The sequence below is a fragment of the Mobula hypostoma genome, chromosome 12 (assembly GCF_963921235.1).
Source record: "Mobula hypostoma chromosome 12, sMobHyp1.1, whole genome shotgun sequence".
NCBI lineage: Eukaryota > Metazoa > Chordata > Chondrichthyes > Myliobatiformes > Myliobatidae > Mobula > Mobula hypostoma.
Genome location: NC_086108.1, coordinates 40,143,878 through 40,165,672, shown reverse-complemented (window position 1 = coordinate 40,165,672; position 21,795 = coordinate 40,143,878). Strand labels below are relative to the sequence as shown.

Sequence of the window (21,795 nt, the reverse complement as noted above, 5' to 3'; positions counted from 1 at the left end):
CTATCAACGTCATTTTTAGCTTTCTTGGCAAATAACTTGAGTGTGCAATGTTTTTCAAATGTTTCTTTCATCTTCTGGAACTGAGTAATACCAGAAGTAGCCTTTTCAGGGTGTCTTTTACGGAAGAGTTCCTGCAATCTTGATGGTTTCATGACTTCATTAGGAGGCATCCGTTAGTCTTGCGAGACCATGGATCTGCGCCTGGAAAGTCTTCACTCTCCAGGGCGCAGGCCCGGGCAAGGTTGTATGGAAGACCAGCAGTTGCCCGTGCTGCAAGTCTCCCCTCTCCACGACACCAATGTTGTCCAAGGGAAGGTCATTAGGACCCATACAGCTTGGCACCAGTGTCATCGCAGAGCAATGTGTGATTAAGTGCCTTGCTCAAGGACACAACACGTTCCCTCGGCTGGGGCTCGAACTCACGACCTTCAGGTCGCTAGTCCAATGCCCTAACCACTTGGCCATGTGCCCACAAGCTTCATTAGACTGTACAGTATACAAATAAGATACATGGGGTGTCTCTAATCTGACAGGAACAGAATAAACCCACACTCCAGCTAAGCAACATTGTATTGATGCACTTTCTGTAGTTACTGTTTCTTAGCAGGAGTAGAATTCAAGACTTCGCCGTCTTCAGACTCACAGAGATCTCGCCGTACATATTTAACCATCATTAATAGGGCTAAATTAAAATAAAAAGTTAACACAAATTGGGAATGCCTATCAGATGTTAACAATGGCAGTAAGTTGACGTAGAGGGAATGATGGCAGCAACACGGAAAGGAACGGCCAGGCAAAGATGAAGACGATCACAACTGTGAAAATTACATTAACAAGGATTCAGATTGGAATCTACATATTAGTCAGGATAGAGCTGGTGTTTGACAACCTACCTTTATACTATTCCAATCAGCATGATTGACCAATCACATAAGGTCTCAATAACTATAGTGCCACAGTTAGGATGCTGTTTATTGCCCACCCCCCCCAAGAATCTTGAACACCCCCAATAACTTCTATTTTCCCCACCACCCCCTTAGAACACATAACCACCCCCATTGAGAATCAATGCCTTAAACAAACAAGATTCCATGCAATTTGTTGAAAGAAAACTCAGCAAAATATTCAGTCCTGATGCCATTAGATCATTCAACATTTACCATGCAAAAGTGAGTAATATCCTTCAACATTTATCACTAATGGAAAGTTGCCATATTACCGATTTGTAATGCTTCCATAAATACATTAAGGTATGTGGTACACTCGTGAAAAGATGAAGTGGTGTATCTGCAAGTCAAAGCACTTGACCTATGTGCATGCTTAGCCCTCAAAATCTACTACAAACCATATTACATTGTTACAAAGTAGGAATACCACATCATTCTCCTATCCAAGAAATATGTCCACAAACAGAGATGCTGGAAATTCAAGCAACACACACAAAAAATGCTGGTGAACTCTCCCCCTCCCACTTTCAAATCTCTTACTATCTCTTCTTTCAGTTAGTCCTGACGAAGGGTCTCAGCCTGAAACGTCGACTGTACCTCTTCATATAGATGCTGCCTAGCCTGCTGCATTATGTCTTCAATATGTCCACACACACAGTTACAGAGTGCAGCACATGTCCATGCTTTGTAGACTCATTACATGTATAACGAAAATGATCTAAGAGACCGATTATTGCAGCCAATTGTTGCTGTATTGGCCTTCTCTATTTCATCGATGGAGGGATGGAGTTGGTCAACCACACAGTCTTCTCTTAACATTTGTTCACCATTTTACTTTCAGCAAAAAGTATTGATTCAGAGATAGATAGGTTCTTGATTAGCCAGGGCATCAAAGGGTATGGGGAGAAGGCAGGGGAGTGGGGATGACTGGAGGAATTGGATCAGCCCATGATTGAATGGCAGAGCAGACTCGATGGCTGAATAGCCTACTTCTGCTCCTATATCTTATTGTCTTTTGATTCCATTATTCATCACTGAGATGTATGAGTTCAATACCGAGGAATGACAAGAGTAACTACCCTCAGTATCAAAGCTGCATTGGACAGAGCATGGCTCCAGAATCAAAACAAGATCAGAATCAAATTTATTATCATCAACATCTGTCATAAAATTTGTTATTCTGTGGCAGGACTCCAGTGCACTACATATCAAAAGTACCATAAGTTGCAATAAAAAATATAAAAACTAAATAAATAAGTAGTTCATAAGCAGACCAAAATACTGAGGTGGTGTCTATGGTTTCATGGACCATTCAGAAATCTGATGGCAGAGGGGAAGAAGTTTACTTAAAACATTGAATGTGTACCTTCAGACTCCTGTACTTCCTCCCTTATGGTGGCAATGAGAAGTGGGCATGCCCCGGATGGTAGGGTCTTTAAAAATTGGTGCCGCTTTCTTGCGGCATCACCTTTTGAAGCTGTCCTCGGTGGTGGAGAAGCTAGTGTCCATGATGTAGCTCTCCAAGGAACTATTGCAAAATGGAAGGAACTAGAACATGGCTGGAAAACCAGTCAATGACAATGTCCCGAGTCATACCCAACACAAAGAGGTTTTGTGGTTGCCACAGCATCATCCAGACAGGTCAGCCTCTCTCAGAGACGTTTCCACAATCCAAATAGATCCTTTTCCTTAAGACAACAATGTTGAACGGGGTTTAGTTTTGAAGGCATGATGTGCAACTACATTCAGTTCTCTTCTACATGTGAAAAACCCCAAGCCAATCTACAGCAAGACTCGTGTAATATTTGGCTTTAAGCTATCAAGTGACACATATCTTTCATGTTTCTTAAGTAAAAAATAAGGAACGTCCAAAACAAGAGGAGAATCCCTGGCAATTCCCACTTAAACTTCAAAGACGCCATCTTTACAAATACCTGGAAGATATTAATGGCCAGAAACGTGTCAAGGGCATCCATAGAAACATCATAAGTAAAAGAGCTAAGCTGAAGCCCTATATCTTGCAGAGTGACTAATTTTCCTGCCGTTAGAAGGTTCTATCTACTCTGAAAGTCAGTAGTTAAGAATGGGATATAACACTTAGGGCTCATTTGAAGTATGCAGCCCCACAACCCTATCTCAAGAACCTCAATGCCACCCAGAGCATTGAGGTCAATTTGAATCCTTGCTCTACATATGGCTGATCTCAGCATCTGCTGACAGCAGTCCCTCAAAGGAACTATTCATTGCAAGGCTGACATGATAAGTGTTCTCTGCTGCGACCTCTACCACCAGGGCATACAGAAAGAACAGGAAGTTGCCTTTCAAGCTATGTTCCATCCTAATGTGGACACATATACCTATTCTTTTAACATTACCAAATCAAACTCCTCCAGATTTTTGGCACATATCAAATCATTGAGCTTGTAATGGTGAAAAAAGTTTGCCTGGCTAGGAATGGGCAATAAATACAGTCTTGTGCCAGCCACATATGGTAAATAGACTAACCAATCAGGGGGAACATAATCATTGATGTCATGGGATCTTTAAGTCCATTTGAACTGGGGCACAGTTCAATGCCTCATTGGAAAGGTAAAGCTTCTGGTGGTTGAGGATTCCCGCAGTGCTGTTCTGAGAGTGTCAACCTCGGCTGCATGCTCAGGTGTCAAGAGTGGCATGAAGCTGCGAGCGCTGCCATTCAGCCAAGGTCGAACAGATGGCACTTTGGGAATGTTTCCAATGATACAGAAAGGCAGAAGGGCATAGAAAGGTTAAGGAAGGAATTTGACTTTTAACCACCAGTGGAGGGGCAAGGGAAAGGGGGGGGGGGGTGGTGAATGCAGAAAGGAACTGAATAAGAAGTCCACTGGAAGTTCGGAAGTGGAGCGGGGCAAGATTATGAAGAACAATGTGCATTTATATAGCACTCATATCACAACAACAAGGCACCTCAAGGGAGTGTTTTCAAGAAAATAAACAAAGCTCAGCCACTGAGAGACAGTGGATCAAAAGTATGCTCTAAAAATTATCTCTTAAGATGGAGAGGTAGAGTGGTGGCAAGGTTCAGAAGGGGATTTCAGGCATTACCAGAGCCAAAGTAGTTCCAAGCCTGTTTGACAATGGTGTCCTAATCACATTCCCCAAGCATTCCCTGGCCAACCCACCACCAAGTTCCAGCACAACCCTGCTCCTGCACTCCATTCCTATCTCTCTCGGTGACCTCTAGCCCAATTCCTCCAGCAGACCTCACCATGGCCAAGCAGTAAACAGTAGCTCCCTGATTCAGCATGATCTCAAAGCCATTCCCCCCACCAACAAAAAACTCAACTGACACTCCTCTCTAGTCCCGGCCTCCCTTCTTGAGTACCTGAAACCAGGACCCAGCCTGATAACCGAGTTGTTTGCCTTTGCATGTTCTGAATGGTGGAACTTGTGGAAAAAAAAGCTTTTGAGTATATAAGGCCAATTCAGTAAGCCACTACACCCCGGAACTCACAGGCGTCTAGATTTGGAAACAGCCTGCCCTTGAGTAATGCAGATTTCGAGGCACCCTTCAATTTCTTGGCCTTAATTCTTTAATTGGCATATGCAATTCTGCAGCCATTAAAATCCAATCACCTCAAAATGTAAAAACATCTCTGAAGAGGGTGTTTAACATGATTACTTCGGGTCAGACCTGTAATTCTGTGGTACACAAGGGCTTGTGGGTTGATAATTGGGATGGGAGATTTATTGGAAATGATTGGTAGGTGGAGTGAGGGATTGGAAACACTAAAGGAGTCAGTGCCAGAGGCCGTCAGAGTGGCCAGGGTGAAAGTTGCTCACAAGGTCAGAGCAAGGATGGGTGTCAAAGAATATGGTGGGGGGGGAATGGAATCAGTAGGAGGTGATGTATCAGTGACCAGGGAGGTTGTTGAGGCTGGTAATCACCTAAGATTCTATTGCTGGGATGGGGGGGAGGAGGGAGGAGTCAATGTTTGCAGTATCCAATCACATTCAACTTAACAGGTAGGTAGGGACTCAGTTAGTAGACAATTTGATAGTTTGAAGGAAACAGGGCAAAGCCAGTAAGTATTTTCCCTAAAGGGGAACTATCTGAGGTGGGTTGCCCAAACCAGACTTTATGGGATGTGTCCAGGTCAGGCAAGACCCCTTTAAGTAATATTGAAGCAGATCACTAGAAAGCTGGTTTCTGCATGTGAGATCCCACAGGAGCCACAAGCCGTGCATTTGTCTATGGGAATTCTGGCAGTGCTCCCAGGCATAGAAACATAGAAAAACTACAGCACAATACAAGCCCTTTGGCCCACAATGCTGTGCTGAACATGTACTTACTTTAGAAATTATCTAGAGTTACCCATAGCCCTCTATTTTTCTAAGTTCCATGTACCTATCCAGGAGTCTTTTAAAAGACCCTGTTGTATCTGCCTCCACCGCCGTCACTGGCAGCTCATTCCACGCACTCACCACTCGCTGCATAAAAAAACTTACCCCTGACATCTCCTCTGTACCTACTTCCAAGCACCTTAAAACTGTGCCCTCTCCTGTTAGCCATTTCAGCCCTGGGAAAAAGCCTCTGACTTTGCACAAAATTATGCTCTGCAATGAGATCTCTAGGTGGAGAGAAAACAGTGTTACTTATTGATTAATTCACTCAAATTAGGAAATAAGCAGTACACTTGTCGTGATCACTATTCTTGCACTGCTAGTAATTAAAATAAAGAAGACCAAGTTATGAAAAGATCAAAAGAGAAAAGAAGCATCTGTGGTAAGCATGTATCTATGCCTACTTATAGAACTAACTTCACTCAAAGAATGGAAAACGCAGAGACAAGCTGAATAAGATTTTCCTCCAAGATATAGGTAACAAGAGAGCCCAAGTTATATTGTTATGATCACATGATTATGAAAACTTAATGTATTTTCTACATTTGAGTGCATATAATTTTTTCGACAAAACTTTAAAATAGGAACCCAACACCACTTTGTGAGATCAAGATCTGAAATGACTGTCATTTTACATCATTAAGCATCATTATTGTAGAAGAGCAGATGAGAGTGGTAAAAAGAGCTGAAGACACAACTAAAAGTTTCAAAGGAGGAGAGCTAACTGGATTTCCAGAAAGTGGAGCTCTGGCAAAACAACAACATACACTTATCCTTTGGTGATGTTAATCTTCTCCAAAATATTGAACAGGTGTTTGGCAAGCTTATCTCACAATTGAAACATTTATATTTTCTTCACTGCTGTTGGGCACTGATGATTTGATTAAAGCACAATCTCCATCCTGAAGCAATCTTAAGCCCCTCCCTAACATCTGAGAACATGATTAAGAATTAAATATTCCAGAACCTTGCATAGCTCCTGATAATGCAGACTAGAATACTGACAGTGAAGAGAGAGGTGCCTAGAAGTTGTTTTGTTCCTCGAAAAGAATGATAAGTTTGCAGAGGACAAGTAGCTGACATATGTTTTCCACATTTTCCACATGTCTCAAGCAACAATATATCACAGATACTGAGGTTTAGCTTAGGGTGTGGGAGTGAGGATAACTGCTGGAGTTGCAGATGTAATTTGGGTTGGGGCTTTGTGGTAGAAGAAGAACGGAGAGAAAATGGGATGTCCCTGAACAAACATGAGATTAAAAAACAAGCTGTACTAAGTTCAATTGATATATAATTAGTAGGGATTAGTATATGTACTGTAAATACTGTTCCCTCACAGGGTGAGAGAGGAGAGATTGTAATGAAGTAAAAAGAAACAACAGAAGTATTAAACAAAGTACTTTTATTAGTCAATAAATAAAATCCAAAGTAGAAGTCCACTAAGAATGACAAACCTAAAACAATTATTATTAGAAAACACCACAACACAATAAATACAAGTGGTCCTAATTTTGTGCATCCCAGGTCTTCCTGTGAGGCGGTTGTAATGCCAGTGGGTGCATTTGTTTAGATTTCCAGCACTCCCCATGTTGTAGAATAGTTTTACAGATTAAACAACAGATAAGTCATAATATAATTGGGCAACTTCATCACAGGGTATCTGATAGAGATTTCTCAATTACATGGTCTTTGAAGATATCTGGCACTGCAGTGGAAGGTATACGATAAAGAACAAACAGATTCAGTAAAGTATCACATATGAAGCAATATGAGAAAAGTGCTGTGGGATTCGGATAGCACATTAGCAATGTAATGTATTAAATCATACTATTTGTCACATGAATTCTCTTCAGATATCCTGACAGAGGTCTACAACCCACCCCAGGCAGATGTGAAATCTGCACTCCATGATCAACAGAATACCCTACTGCCTGTTCATCATAGCAGGTGAACCATTAACGATGCCTACCAATCCAAACTCCACTCACTCTTTGGTAAATCAGACCATCAAGCTCTGCCCCTTCTCCCTGTAGGCCAGCAGAAACCAAAGCAAGATCCCTAGAGAAAGTCGTGCAGTGCTGCTATGAGGAAATAGATGAGCTTCAAACAACTGTTTTGAGTCAGTAGACTGGTCCATATTTAAGGCTAAACTAAATGAATATGTCACTACTGTCACAGACTTCATCAGTAAGTGTGTAGAGGTCTAGTATCAAAGAGGTCAGTCTGGGTGCTCTCTAAACAGAAACCATGGGTGAACGAAGAAATCCAGTCCCTAAAGACATTCAAGTCAATGGAATTCAAATGAGGTGACCCTGAACTGCACAGGAAATCAAGATACAAGGTTCATAAAGCTATCAGGGATGCCAAGAGACAGTACCAGTCCCAGAGCAGCCGTCAGTTGTGGCAGACTTACATACTATAAATGACTACAAAATGAAGTCAGCAGCATCATCGACAATAACTCCTCTCCCCAGTGAGCTCAATTCTTCCTATGCACGGTTTGAACAGAAGGCAATGAAATCACACTATCCATCATGACAGCCTGTGACACATCTGTACCCACAGTCACTGTGGCAGATGCCAGGTCTGTCTTTTGCAAAGTGAATCCAGAGAAAGCATCTGGCCTGAATGGCTGTATATTCAGATCCTGCACAAGTCAGATGGTAGGGTATTTGGAGATATTTTTAACCTCTCCTTACTTAAACCTGAACTTAAAGGAGACTACAATCAAACCAGTAACTAAGGAAAACAAAGCAACGTATCTCAAAGACTATCACTCAGTGTCTCTGAGACCCACCATCATGAAGTGCTTTCAAAGGCTGATCATGGCACACATCAACTCCAGCATCCCAGACAACCTTGACCCATTGCAAAACCAGGTCCAAGAGAGATGCCATCTCCCTGGCCATACCCTCATCTTTGGAGCACTTGGATAACAACTACACCTACATAAATACCTACATTAGACTTCAATTTATCGACTGCAGCTCCAGCTTCAATTCCACAGTTTCTAAGAAACTCATCTCCAACCTCCTAGACCTAGGACTTAGAACCTCCTTTCTGAACTTCCAGGCAAACTGACCTCAATCTGTGCAGTTAAGCCTCAACACCTCCACCATGATTATCCTCAGCACTGGCGCCCAAGAAGGCTGCATCCTCAGGCCCCTACTATAATCCCTATATATTCACAACCACGTGGCCAGATCCTGTTTTAACTTCGTCTGCAAGTTCACAGACGATACCACTGCAGTGGTCTGGGTCTCGAATAATGACAAGACAGAGTTCAAGAAGGAGAAAGAGGCACGGTGGCATGATAGCAATGTTTTGCTCAATGTCAGCAAATCATGAGAGCTGGTCATTGACTTTAGGAAGCACGGTAGTGCACACATGTATAACTGTTGCTGAGGTGAAGATGATTGAAAGGTTCAAGTTCCTTGGTATAAATATCATCAATAGCTTGTCCTGGTCTGATCACAGAGATACTATATTATGGCCTAGAAAACACACCAGTGTCTCTATTTCTTCAAAATGCTAGGGAAATTTGACATGTTCCCGTTGACCCTCATCAATTTTTATAGATGCATCATAGAAAGCATCCTATCCAGATGCATCACAATTTGACATGGCATACTCCGCCTGAGTCTGCAAGAAATCGTTAAGAGTTGTGGATGCGGCTCAGTCCATCATAAAAATCAGCCAACCCCCACAAATCCCTACCCATTGGCTTCATCTGCCCTTCCCACTGCCTTTGAAAAGCAGCCAATATAATCAAAGTCACCTCCCAACCCAGTTATTCTATCTGTGCCCTGCTTCACCAGACAGAAGATACAAAAGCTTGAAAACAGATACTACCTACTTCTGTCTGCTGTTATAAAACTATTGAATGGACCTCCTGTATGATAAAGCTGAACTCCATGCTCTCATATTTGCATCTTCATGGCCCATGCACGTTATTGTCTAGCTGCAGTACACTGACTTAGTAATTACATTCTGTTCAATGCACACAAAATGCTGGAGGAATTCAGCAGGCCAGACAGCATCTAGGAAAAGAGTGCATCGATGTTTCAGGCCAAAACCCTTCAGCAGGACTGTTATTGCTTTCCCCTTTGTACTACCACAATATATGACATGCATATTGTTTCCCAGTACATCTGACAATAATAAACCAATCACCAATTATCAAAAATCACAGAAAGTGGTGTAGGAATAAAAGGTATCTGGAGGTGGCATCTTGTGAATGGTTGAATACACGTCTTGATCCTCAACTATACTCAATTGATATCAAACACATGGGAACAGATTATAAGCTACCAAATTCTTTCATGATTTGGAACTGGTTGGGAAAGTAGGTCTTGAAGAAAATATGGGTACCAAATCAAAGTCCCTTATCCAGCACTGTGTCATGACTTATCACTGAGATTCATAAACATTGCCATCATCAAGTCACCCACCATCAATTTCTCGAAAATCACAGTAAATCCGTTAAGCTAACAATATGAATACAGCGACCACAAGTGTAGTTCAGAGGTGGGTATCCTGTCACTTGTGACACACCCATTGATACTAACTACAAACCACTTGACAAGTTTAATGAAATTCCCTTCACTTGCCTGGATGAGTACAGCTCCAACATCCATCATCAGCATCAGCAACCCACCATCCACGTCATGCCCGATCACCACTACTCTAAACTGATTCTATGACCTACAGACTTGATTTCAAAGATTCCTTACAACTCATGTTCTCAATATTATTTTACTTGCACAATTTTTCTTTATGCACATTGCTGTTTATCATTTTTGGTCTGCTTAGGTATAGTTTTTCATAAAATTCTATTATATTCCTTTTTCTCCTGTAAATGTCTTCAACAAAATGAATCTAAGGTAGTATACAGTGACATGTATACTACTTTGATAATAAATTTACCTTGACCTTTGAACAACACTCAAAAACTCAACACCATTCGGATAAAGCAGCCCACTTGATTGGTATCCAGACCACCATTCTAAACATTTATTCCATCCACAAAAAAAATGTACCACCATCACAGCGTGACCCCGTTTCTTCATCATTCTTGAGTCGAAAACCTGAACTCCCTACCAATAAAGAATATCATGAGGATAGGTGCAGTTCATAAAGTATGGCCTGAAGGCAATTAAGCCTGGGCAGTAATTGTTAGCTTGCGAGCAGCATCGCATTCCCTAAAACGCAATGGGAGAAAAACAAAAAGGTTGCAAAAGTGTATTAGCAAGGCAAGAACATGTTGACAGAATGTAATGCAAATAAATGTAAAGTTATTAACACTGACAGGGAAATACAAAAGTATATTGCTATTTTAGATGATAAGAATAATTAGTTATTTTATATTCCTCGTGTGTTCCTTGGGCAAAACAACAGCTATATTTCATTAGGAGTTTGTGGAAACTTGGTATGTCACCAAAGATATGTACACATTTCTCAAGGTGACCTGAGGAGAGCATTCTAACTTGGTGTATCATCATCTGTTATGAAGGGGCAACTGCACAATGTCACGTGACTGGCAACAATGAATATAGAAGTGAATTGAGTCAGGTTTTATAAAAACAATCAAACACTTATTCAACTCTGCTCAATATAAAAAAAATAAACAAACTAAAATCTTAACCAGAAGTAAACAGCTATCGGCCACTTAACAAACCGTCACTCAGTACTAGGTTTTAAAATGATAAATGCGAAAACAGTTCTTAAAGCGGTAAATTCAAACACAGTTCTTAGAATGGTAAATTCGAAAGTCCAGGAGATTTATACAGTCAATTAGAAGAGACTTTCCTGAAGTAAAGAATTCCTCGAAGACACAACGTCACGCCAGTCCCAGCCGGATCCTGCCTCATCTGCAGGATTCACGACAACAGAAATTAAATGGTTTAAAGGCACTGATCTTTCCCTCTGGATACTAGATCCTGCACAGCCTTTTCTGCCACTTTTAGCGGAGGTTATTTCATGCAGATCACTCTTTCTTGAACGAATTCAATAATGGTCGATCCTTTCAACCGTCGAATGACTCCTTCAGGTTCCTGTCTTCACTCTCCAATCCTACTGAAAAGGTGCATCAGCAAATCTGGCAGAAATTGGTTAAAATGCCGGTCCAGCACTTTTGTGCCTTACAATAGAACATAAAACTCTGTTTTAAATCGAAACTGCCTCATAAGGCAAATACGCAGCGGAGCGGAGTCTCTGGTTAACGTTCTAACCAGAAACCTAACTGCGTCACCAGGGGTCTACACTTATATACCTGGTGATAACAGGTCATCACGTGACCTCACATCGGCGGGAAAATTACATCAGGTGACCTCCAAAAGACCATTATATCATCCTCATAAGACAGTCACAAGATATCCATGAGGTATGTAACAACAGGATCGGAAAAAACTGCACAAGTTGTAAACTCGTCCAGCTCCATCCTGGGCAATAGCCTCCACAGCTTACGAACACCTTCAAAAGGCAATGCTCAAAAAGGGGGGCATCCATCATTGAGGACCTTCATCACCAAAGACACGTCCTCTTCTCATTGCTTCCATCAAGGAGGAGGTACAGGAACCTGTCAGCACACAGTCAATGTTTCAGGAAAAGCTTCTTCCCTTCCATTATCAGACAGAGCAAATATTAGAACCAGAATCTGAATCAGGTTTAATATCACCGGCATATGTCATGAAATGTGTTGTTTTATGTGGCTTCATTGTCCACTCTGAAATCCGATTCTGCTCACCAAGCCTGAATTAAGAGAAAGCTACTCAGCATGGGTAACTGTATTGTCACCCACAAGACCCAGCACATCGGGACCAACTGCCTATTGTAAAGTCTAGGGGTCAAAAATTCAGCAGAGCGTTTCTGAATCTGACCTTCTCACATTGCCTCTTTTGGCAATGTGCTCAATCCCCCAGCTCACAGTTAACAGTCCAAGATCCAGTACAATTGAAAAGAGTCAAGCCGAAATGCTGGTTGTCTATTTCCTCAACAAATGTTGCCTGACCCTTTGAGACCCTTCAGCAGTTTGCTTCCCGCTCCAGGTTACAAGCCAAGCCTGATTTCCTAACCATTTGGCAGGAACACATGCCATTTCCACATACCATTCTCAGTCCATCAGAGTCCCACAGAGCCAGTATCACAGAGTCTCCAAAAACTGCATCCTTCATCCCAGCCATGCCCTGCTCCTGAGTTCAAAGGGATTGTGACCAAAGGCCTTCAGTCAAAAGCAATATTGAGGTCCCATTCTGCCAAGTACTAAATGTTACAATGGGACTTAGTTAGGGATGTCACTCATTTTTCAACTTCTTGATCTACATGAAACTAAGACAAAAACATACATCACAAAAGAAGCAAAAACTCTGAATGCTGAATGCACCAAAGATCCCTCTGTCTTTATGAGGAGAAAACAGAGACAAGTGAGTTCTGAGAAAGGATGCACAGATAAGCCATCCTGCTCTTATTATTTAAGCTTAAGCAAATTCAGCATTCTTAGTTATTAAATCTATACTCACAAATTAAATCCCCCTTCAAAATATGCTGACTGTTGTTCAGGTCGAAATGGTTTCACAGCCTGGGCATTGCCAATGCTTCTTAACGGGTAGTAGGAAAATGTAGCTTTTGGAAAAAGTACCTTCTCAGAGAAGAAAAATACATGAATCACACTGTAAAACCTAACCACCAGAAAACCAAACTTAACAGGACATGCAAGAGCAAAACCCAGAACCAATGAAAGAAACCGAGCTCACTGTTCGGGACTTGGCATAGTGACATACTTCAGCTCCTTACCTATGTCAGATACATGCTCTCAGCTGGAATTGGAAGAGTGCCCAGATTTTGGTCAGAGGCGTGGAAAGCTCTGCATGTTTGTCAGAGATTGTTTTTGGATTCGAGTATGTTTCATTGCATTTATTCTTGGACTTGGATGTTTACCACTTTTGCTTTGTCAAACTCACATAGCATACACTACAACAAATACGCAAATTGGCCCAACCTTATTTCTATGGTTTTTCATGAGCCTGGTCACTTTATTTTACGTTGTCAATATATTGAATTCTCCTTCATGTCTCATTATCCCCTACAGGCATCATTGTCTTCACCATTCCATTTAGTAGCAGCCTGCACTTTCTCTACAGTCTCTGTGTAAAGAAATTCCTCTATCATTCTTAATTGTTTTCTTCGTGACGATGTTACACTTATGGCCCCCAATTCTGGAAATCCTGGAGTTCTGTACACAACAGCAAATGTCACTTCATATACAAAAGTGGTGCAAGAAGGCGCCTCACCATCTTGGGGTGGGTATTAAATACTGACCTTGCACTTAATGTCCACATGCCAAGACTAAGAATCTCCCATAAGTGAGCTAAGCTAAATAAGGAATGAGGAAGAAGTGAGCTCCTTCGCATGCTGTGTGATGCCTGGATGTAGTTGAGACCATACTGAAGCCAAACATGGTCTACATTCCACCAAGTCCCACTCATCAATTAACATTGGTAAAAGATCAGCAGAGATTCTATTCTTTTACCGAGGTTGTGCAGAGGCATCAAGATAAAGAAAGAAATATAAACTCTTTCATTTTAAGAGTCATACGGCACTGAAACAAACCATTCAGCCCACTATATCTACACCACAAGTTGAGTCCACCAGTATTAATCCTATCTTCCAGCACTTGGTAGCCTCCTCTGCCTAAGCAATTCATGTGTTTTTCTGGAACTTCTTAAATCCTGTGTTTTTTCTTTTTATGCTGACAGTGAGGATAGGAATAGAATGAGGTGGCAGATAAATGTGTGGCTGAAGAATTGAAGCGGGGGCAGGGTTTCATATTTCTGGAGCATTGGGACCACTTCTGGGGCAGGTGTGACTCGTACAAAAGGGGCCGGTTGCACTTGAATCCGAGGGGTACCAATATCCTTGCGGGTATGTTTGCTAGAGCTGTTGGGGGTGGCTTAAACTAATATGGCAGGGGTATGGGAATCCCCGTATCATCCTCAGTATGGAAGAGCTGAGGATGAGCCAGCAGGTTTACAAATAGAAGATGTAATGTGTGATATAAATGTAAGGAAGGACAAGCAAATGACTGGGTACAAATACAGACAGTGCAGTTAAATTGTATTATAGAGGCGAAATTCAAAAAGGCAAGAAATGCTGGACTGAAGGTGTTGTATTTAAATGCACATAGTATTTGGAATAAGGTAGATGACCTCGTGACACAATTAGAGATTGGACGGTATGACGTTGTGGGCATCACTGAGTCATGGCTAAATGAAGGCCATAGTTGGGAGCTTAACATCAAAGGATATACTTTGTATATAAAGGACAGGCAGCAAGGCATAGGTGGTGGCATGGCTCTGTTGAGAAGAGATGGAATTACATCTTTAGAAAGAGGCGCCATAGGGTCAGAGAGTACTGAATTTATATGGGCAGAGTTAAGATACTACAAGGGTACAAAAATCCATTATGGGAATCATATATAGGCCTCCAAATAGTAGCTATGATGTGGGGTTGAGATTGCAAAGGGAGCTGGAAAGGGAAAGTAATAAACGTAATGTCACAATTGTAATGGGGGACTTCAATACGCAAGCGGATTGGGAAAAACAGGTTGCTGTTGAATCACAAGAGAGGGAATTTGTTGAATGCCTATGAGATGGCTTTTTAGAGCAATTTATGCTTCAGCCTACTTGGCGAAAGGCTAGCTTAGATTAGGTGTTGTGTAATAATCCAGATTTTATTATGGAGTTTAAGGTAAAGGAGCCCTTAGGAGTCAGTGATCATAATATGTTTGAATTCATACTGCAATTTGAGAGGGAGAAGCACAACTCCACTCTTTAAGAAGGGAGGAAGGTAAAAGAAAGGAAATTATAGGCCAGTTAGTCTAACCTTAGTGGCTGGGAAAGTCCTGGAGTCCATTATTAAGGATGAGGTTTGGGAATACTTGAAGACTAATGATAAAATAAGTCAAAGCCAATATAGTTTCTGTAAATGGAAATCTTGCCTGATAAATCTGATAGAGTTCTTCAAGGAAGTAGGAAGCATGGTGGACAAAGGAGAGGCAGTTGATGTCATTTACTTGGATTTTCAGAAAGCATTTAATAAGGTGCCACAAATGAGGCTGCTTAACAAGATAAAATCCCATGGCACTACAGGAAAGATACTGTCATCAATAGAGGAATGGCTGACAGGCAAGAGACAGTGAATAGGAATAAAGGGGTCTTTTCTGGTGGCTGCCAGTGACTAGTGGTGTTCCTCAGGGGTCAGTACTGGGGCCGTTACTTTTCACATTGTTTGTTAATGATTTAGATAATGAAATTGTTGGCTTTGGGGCAGAGTTTGCAGATGACATAAAGATAGGTGAAGCGATAGGTAGTGCTAAGGAAGCAATACAATTGTATAAGGACTTAAATTAGAGAAATGGGCAAAAAAGTGGCATATGTTGGGAAACGTATGTTGGGAAATGTATGATAATGCATTTTGGTAAAAGAAACAAAAGTGCAGACAATTATCTAAATGGGGAGAAATTCAAACATCAGAGGTGCAAAAGGGCTTGGCAGTCCTCATGCAGGATTCCCAGATGGTTCATTTACAGGTTGAGTCTGTAGAAAAGGCAGCAAATGCAATGTTGTCATTTATTTCAAGGACAGTAGAATATAAAAACAAGGAGAAGCTGGTCAGGCCGCACTTGGAGTATTGTCAACAGTTCTGGGCCCCATATCTCAGGAAGGGTGTGTTGTCATTGGAGAGAGTCCAGAGGAGGTTCACGAGGATGATTCTGGGAATGAGGGGTTAACATGTGAGGAGCACTTGGCAGCTTTGGGCCTGTACTCACTGGAAATTAGAAGAATGCAGGGGGATCTCATTGAAATCTACTGAATGTTGAACTCACTAGATAAGGTGGATGTAGAGAGAACATTTCCTATGGTGGGGGTGTCCAAACTAGAGGGCAGAATCTCAAAATTGAGGGGCAACCCTTTAGAACAAAGTTAAGGAGGATTTATTTTAGCCAGAGAGTAGTGAATCTGTGGAATGATCTTCCACAGACTGTGGTGGAGGCCAAGACCATGGGTATATTTAAAGCAAAAATTGATAGTTTCCTGATTGGTCAGGGCATCAAAGGTTATGGTGAGATAACAGGTGTATGGGGTTGAGTGGGATCCAGGATCAGTCATGGTGGAATGGCAGAGCAGACTCGATGATTTGTATGGCTTAATTCTGCTCCTATAGCTTATGGTCAGTTTCTGGAGCAACCAAATAACTCGACAAATACAGTACAAATTTATTCTTCACTCATGAGTTTATGTTACCTGAAGGAAAGAACAGAATCAGATTCTATGAATATATAGACTACAAAATTACACAACCATGTCACTGGACATAGGTGCTGCCATTATCCTCACACCATCAATTACAATTCACATAGTTCTCCTTATAAACTTTACTAAAGTTCTAACAAATGTCCTTTTTCATACACAAGCCCTTACATCCAGTAATATCTGTGAAGCACATAAGGTGAAAGACAGGATGTGCGAGATAGGATGAAAGATCTAGGATCAGACTCACAGCAAACCCACAACAATCGGTGGCCACTTTATTAGGTATACCTGCTCATTAATACATATGCCTAATCAGCCAATTATGTAAACAGCAATACAATGCATCTAAGTGTGAAGACATGGTCAAGAGGTTCAGTTGCTTTTCAGACCAATCAGCAGAATGGGGAGGTAGTGTATTCTAATTATCTAAAGGACTTTGACCGTGGAATAGATGTTAGTGCCAGATGGGGTGGTTTAAGTATCTTAGAAATTGCTGACCTCCTGACACAACAGTCTCTAGAGTTTACAGAGAATGGTGCAATAAAAATATCCAGTGAGGAAAAACACTTTGCTAATGAAAGAGGTCAGAGGAAATGGCTAGACTGGTTGAAGCTGACAGAAATACGATAGCAACTCAAATAACAGCACATTGCAATAGTGGTAGACAGAAGTGCATCTCTGAATGTACAACATGTCAAACCATGAAGTGGATGGGCTACAGCAGCAGAAGACTGTGAACACAGAGAAACACACTCAGTGACCACTTTATTAGGTACCTCATGCAGAAAATCACAGTGTGCTGGTTTTATTTAAAGGACCAATAATTCAAAAAACAACACAACCTCAAATGCAATTTGAGTTAGTTTATGTGCAACTTTAGTCCCTTGTGATTGTTGACTATGTTATTATTTGACTGGCAAAATCAACATCTCAACCATAGATGATAATCATGGAGACAACTTCAATGCAGTGCTTGCTTCAGGTGGGCCAATATTTATGCTTTGTTAGTCTTCTGTTTTAGTGCTCATTGTACAATACGGCTGACCTTCCCTACACGATTTTCAATGGACTTATTGACAAAATCATATGCTGCACATCAGGATGTGCATCTTCTGATGGATTACACCAAACCAATCATGACACCAGTTGGCATCACACATTTGATCCCCTTTATAGCCTTCGAAAGAAAAAAAACAATAAAATCTAATGTAGGCAATACATTAAGTTTGCTCCCACAATTTTATTTCAAAAATGTACTGTCTTCCTAATACACACAGGAAATACAACCAACAGGCTTCTTTCTCAATGTTTATTGTACCATCAAATCAATACATTCTCTAACAAAGCATCAACGCTGATGTTTCCTCCTTAAACAATGAACCATTTGAAGGGTTGTTACACAGTGCCCATCCCCTCAATGTTCAATGGCAGCAGATAATGTTTACATAACCTTATTAAATGGAATTACTTCAGAACATTAGACACAGGAGCAGGAGTAGGCCATCTGGCCTGTTGAGACTGCTCCACCATTCATGGCTGATCTGGTAATGGGCATTGGACTAATTCAAGTCTACTTCCCCACTGATCCCTGGACTCACTGATTCTGGCAAGTCCATAGACTTACCAGACACGTATTTGATGTTGTGTGGCAACTGTTCAGTGCAAAGACATAAAATTACCATAAACTAAAAGGAAGTGCAACAAGAATGAATGATGAAGTAGGGTTCATGAACCATTCAGAGATCTGATGATGGAAGCGAAGAAGCTGCTAGTCAAGAGCTACTGTACATGTGTTATTAATGCCAAGTTATGGAAAAGCATGGTAAAGTCGTCAGGGTGCTTTTCAGCCAGATTCCTATGGGATGAGAGATTGCAATGACAGCCTCATTTCCACAGTGGCCATTGGGAAGGATGTCAGGCATTAACAAACTTCTCTGCAACAGCATCATGGTCCAGCCATAGGAAAAGCTGCCATGGATGAGAGGGAAAACAGGGATGGAGCAGGATGCTGGAATGGCCACGTTAACAGATATCACACCATCTTGCAGTCAGGTCTGTAGCATTATCATCAAGAGAACTTCCAGTGATCTACACACATCTAAACTGAGCTATTAAAAATGGGTTTGGCAGACATTGTCAGTAAAACTTTGATGTCACAGTGGTGAACTTTAAATTGATGTCAGGAAAAGATCTGATGTAGTAACTTGGAAAGTGCTCACTCGTGCCTAGTCCAATTTTTGTTGAATATGATCATTAAGGCAATTTATCCAAGGTTAAATCGTATACGTATATCTGAATTTTCCACATAAAAAGACAGGCATTATATGATTTAATTTGTAGGCATTAGTGTTTAAAAATCTATTGATTCCAGCCACCCCAAGCACCAGTGTAACATTAATATTCTGATTGGGACTGTGTAGTCTAACAAGGTATTCTGTTTTATGCAACCATTTGATGTATGGTCTGTGCTTTTATCCATCTGCATTGGAAAGCATACAAACAACATAGGTGACTGAAGAGTTGACAGGCCATTAAAAATTGAAAACAGTACTTACAATTTTGATTTTGCATTGGTTGCTAGTGCACTGTGATTTCACAACACCTCGGTGATGTGAGACTATCACCCTTACATATAGCTCTTCAAACTAACCCTTGTCGTCTGCAAAATAAACATGCCTCTTGCTAATGAAGTGATTTCAGTAACACTGGTCCAGTATGTTTTTTTTAGTTCCTGCCTCTGGCATTTTATTAACACTGACTACTGACGTGCTCGTGAGAGAGTGAAGCAATTAGTGCAGGGTGCAGAGTTGAAATCTTTCTTTCGTCACAAGTACTTCCTTCCCATGCACTACTCCAGAAGAAGGAACTTAAAACATCTCGCAGAATTACCACAGACATACACACCAAGGAGAAATTTGTTTCATAATGAAGAAACCCCCCCAAAGCTTCAAATAACAAATCCAGAAAGAGACAAAAATAATCTGACTATCTTATAGTTTCAGCTTGATTATGATTGATGTGAAAGACCGTTTGAAAAGCTTTCCTTACGGTAACTCTCTCATTATTCTTGCTTCAGAAGGTCACATGCCATGGATTGCTATGAGGGAATATAATTGCATTTTCATATCTATTGCTTAGTTCAGAGGAAGCCATTCAGGCTATCAAATCTGAACACTCCCATCAGTCCCACTTCCAATTTGTTTATCTGTGCAGAAGGATTGCTGTCCAAGGAAAAAGCCCATAACATGGTTTTCCATAACACAAAGTCCTCTGATATTTGTAATATGTATACCGAGAGTTGGAAAAATGTGCTTATTTAGCTACTTTTCCCATGTTTCTCTCAGAGCGAGTTTTATTCCACATCTCAAATTTTTGAGGAGTTGTTTTTGAACTCTCGTGATCACAACCAAATGGACATAATGTGGAGGCTGCCCATATTGATCACGTGTGCCCATCAACTGCAATAGCCGATAAGCTGGCCAACATCTTTGAGATGTCAGGGGAAGTGGAGCATTGAGAGGAAACACACAAGGTCACTGAAAGATCATGCGAACTCCACACAGTTAGTGATCAAGGTCAGGACTGAATCCAACTCTCTGGAGCTATGAGGCATAGCAGTGACCGCTATGAAATTGTGAGACAAAGGAATTAGGAGTAGGTGTACGTTTTTGAGCCTGAATTACCACATGATAATATTGTGGTAGATATTATTCTTCCTCTTTAACTCCTGAACCCCACTTGCCTTGATTTATCTGCATTCCAAACTTATGCTACATCTCTGAATAAATAATTAAATATCAATCTCAGCCTAGAAATAACTCTATGCCAGAACACAGCAGCCCTTGGTAGCAGAGGAACTTTAGAATTTACAATACTCCATGGCCTCAGTGATAAATGGCCATCTCCTTACACTGACATCGTTATCTCGATCTCCACATAGCTCACCAAGTGAAACAATCTCTTAGCATTGTGACAAGAATACACTTAGATTAAGATGTTAGCTGTCCTATGTGATCAGCAGTTGGTCTGCCACCTGTCTTCAGGAGAGAGAGAGATAAGGAAAACAATGGAGCAGCATTTGGAGATGTGTAATGAAGGGACGGGAGAGAGAGTAACAGAAGGAGGGAGCTGTCAAGAGCGGCTCCCCCTTTGAACCCTGAACTGTTTGAAGTGATGGACAGGCGATACCCCAGCAGGGGGATAAAAGGGGACAGGTTCGCTAAGGCAGGACACACATGACACCCGAGGTAACAAGACCCTGGAAGCGGTGCGCCTCTCACAATTCGGTGGGAAGTACCGGGCCATAAACGCACAGGGTGGAAAGGCACGATCGGCAGGAACCTGGTGTGTGTCCACCCTTGCCTGGGTGCCAGGTTCAGCGCAGGGAAACGATCGTATCTGGAAACGGAGGGGTCACGGTCGGTGCCCTCAGATAACATCACAAAGGACTCGCCCGAAAGCTGACTGCGAAGGTCTGTCTGGAAACCTTGAATATTCATTCGTTTTGCTCTCTCTCTCTTCCCCCCCCCCCCACTGTCCATCGCCACGGCAGCGATTACTGCGAACTGAACTGAACTAAATTGAACTGAACTTTGCGTCACTTTGAAATTGGTCATTTACCCCTAGACAACGATAGAGCTTGATTAATCCTGTTATCTTAATTCTGTGTACATGTGTGTTTATCATTGCTGAACTGTTGCATTTATTATCCTTTTGATTAGAGTACTGTGTTGCTTGTTTCTTTAATAAAACTTTCTTAGTTCTAGTAATCCAGACTCCAACGGAGTGATCCATTTCTGCTGGTTTGGCAACCCAGTTACGGGGTACGTAACAGCATCCACTTTGAAAAGACCTTTCAGAACCTTATATGCTCCAGTGTGGGTCTTTCTGTTCTTCTAAACACAAGAGAATAGAGACCGATTCTCTTCATCCTTACGTCAGGAAGATGGGAAGATGTAGCTCCAGCTGCATCTTCATCAATGTTAACGCTCTTTCTCTTTCCACAGATGCTGTCTTATCTGCTGGGTGCTTCCACTTTTTTTATGTTTACCTTACACAATAATCACACAATGTTTGAAAGTTCAAAAATAATTGGACCAGGATGCACAGAGACATTTTGGTCTCATTTTACAGCCATGTGAATCATAGTATGATAG

The 21,795-nt window shown here is 41.4% G+C and overlaps 1 protein-coding gene across 1 annotated transcript in view; it reads right to left on the bottom strand.

Annotated features, from left to right (window-relative positions):
• The window catches only part of ptprc (protein tyrosine phosphatase receptor type C), a 298,428-nt gene extending 285,507 nt beyond the window's left edge, over positions 1-12,921 (bottom strand). The window contains exon 1 of the mRNA XM_063063878.1: positions 12,848-12,921. The gene's annotated coding sequence lies outside the window, so the exon portion shown is untranslated. The remainder of the gene's footprint in view (positions 1-12,847) is intronic.
• Between the last annotated feature and the right edge of the window lie 8,874 nt (positions 12,922-21,795).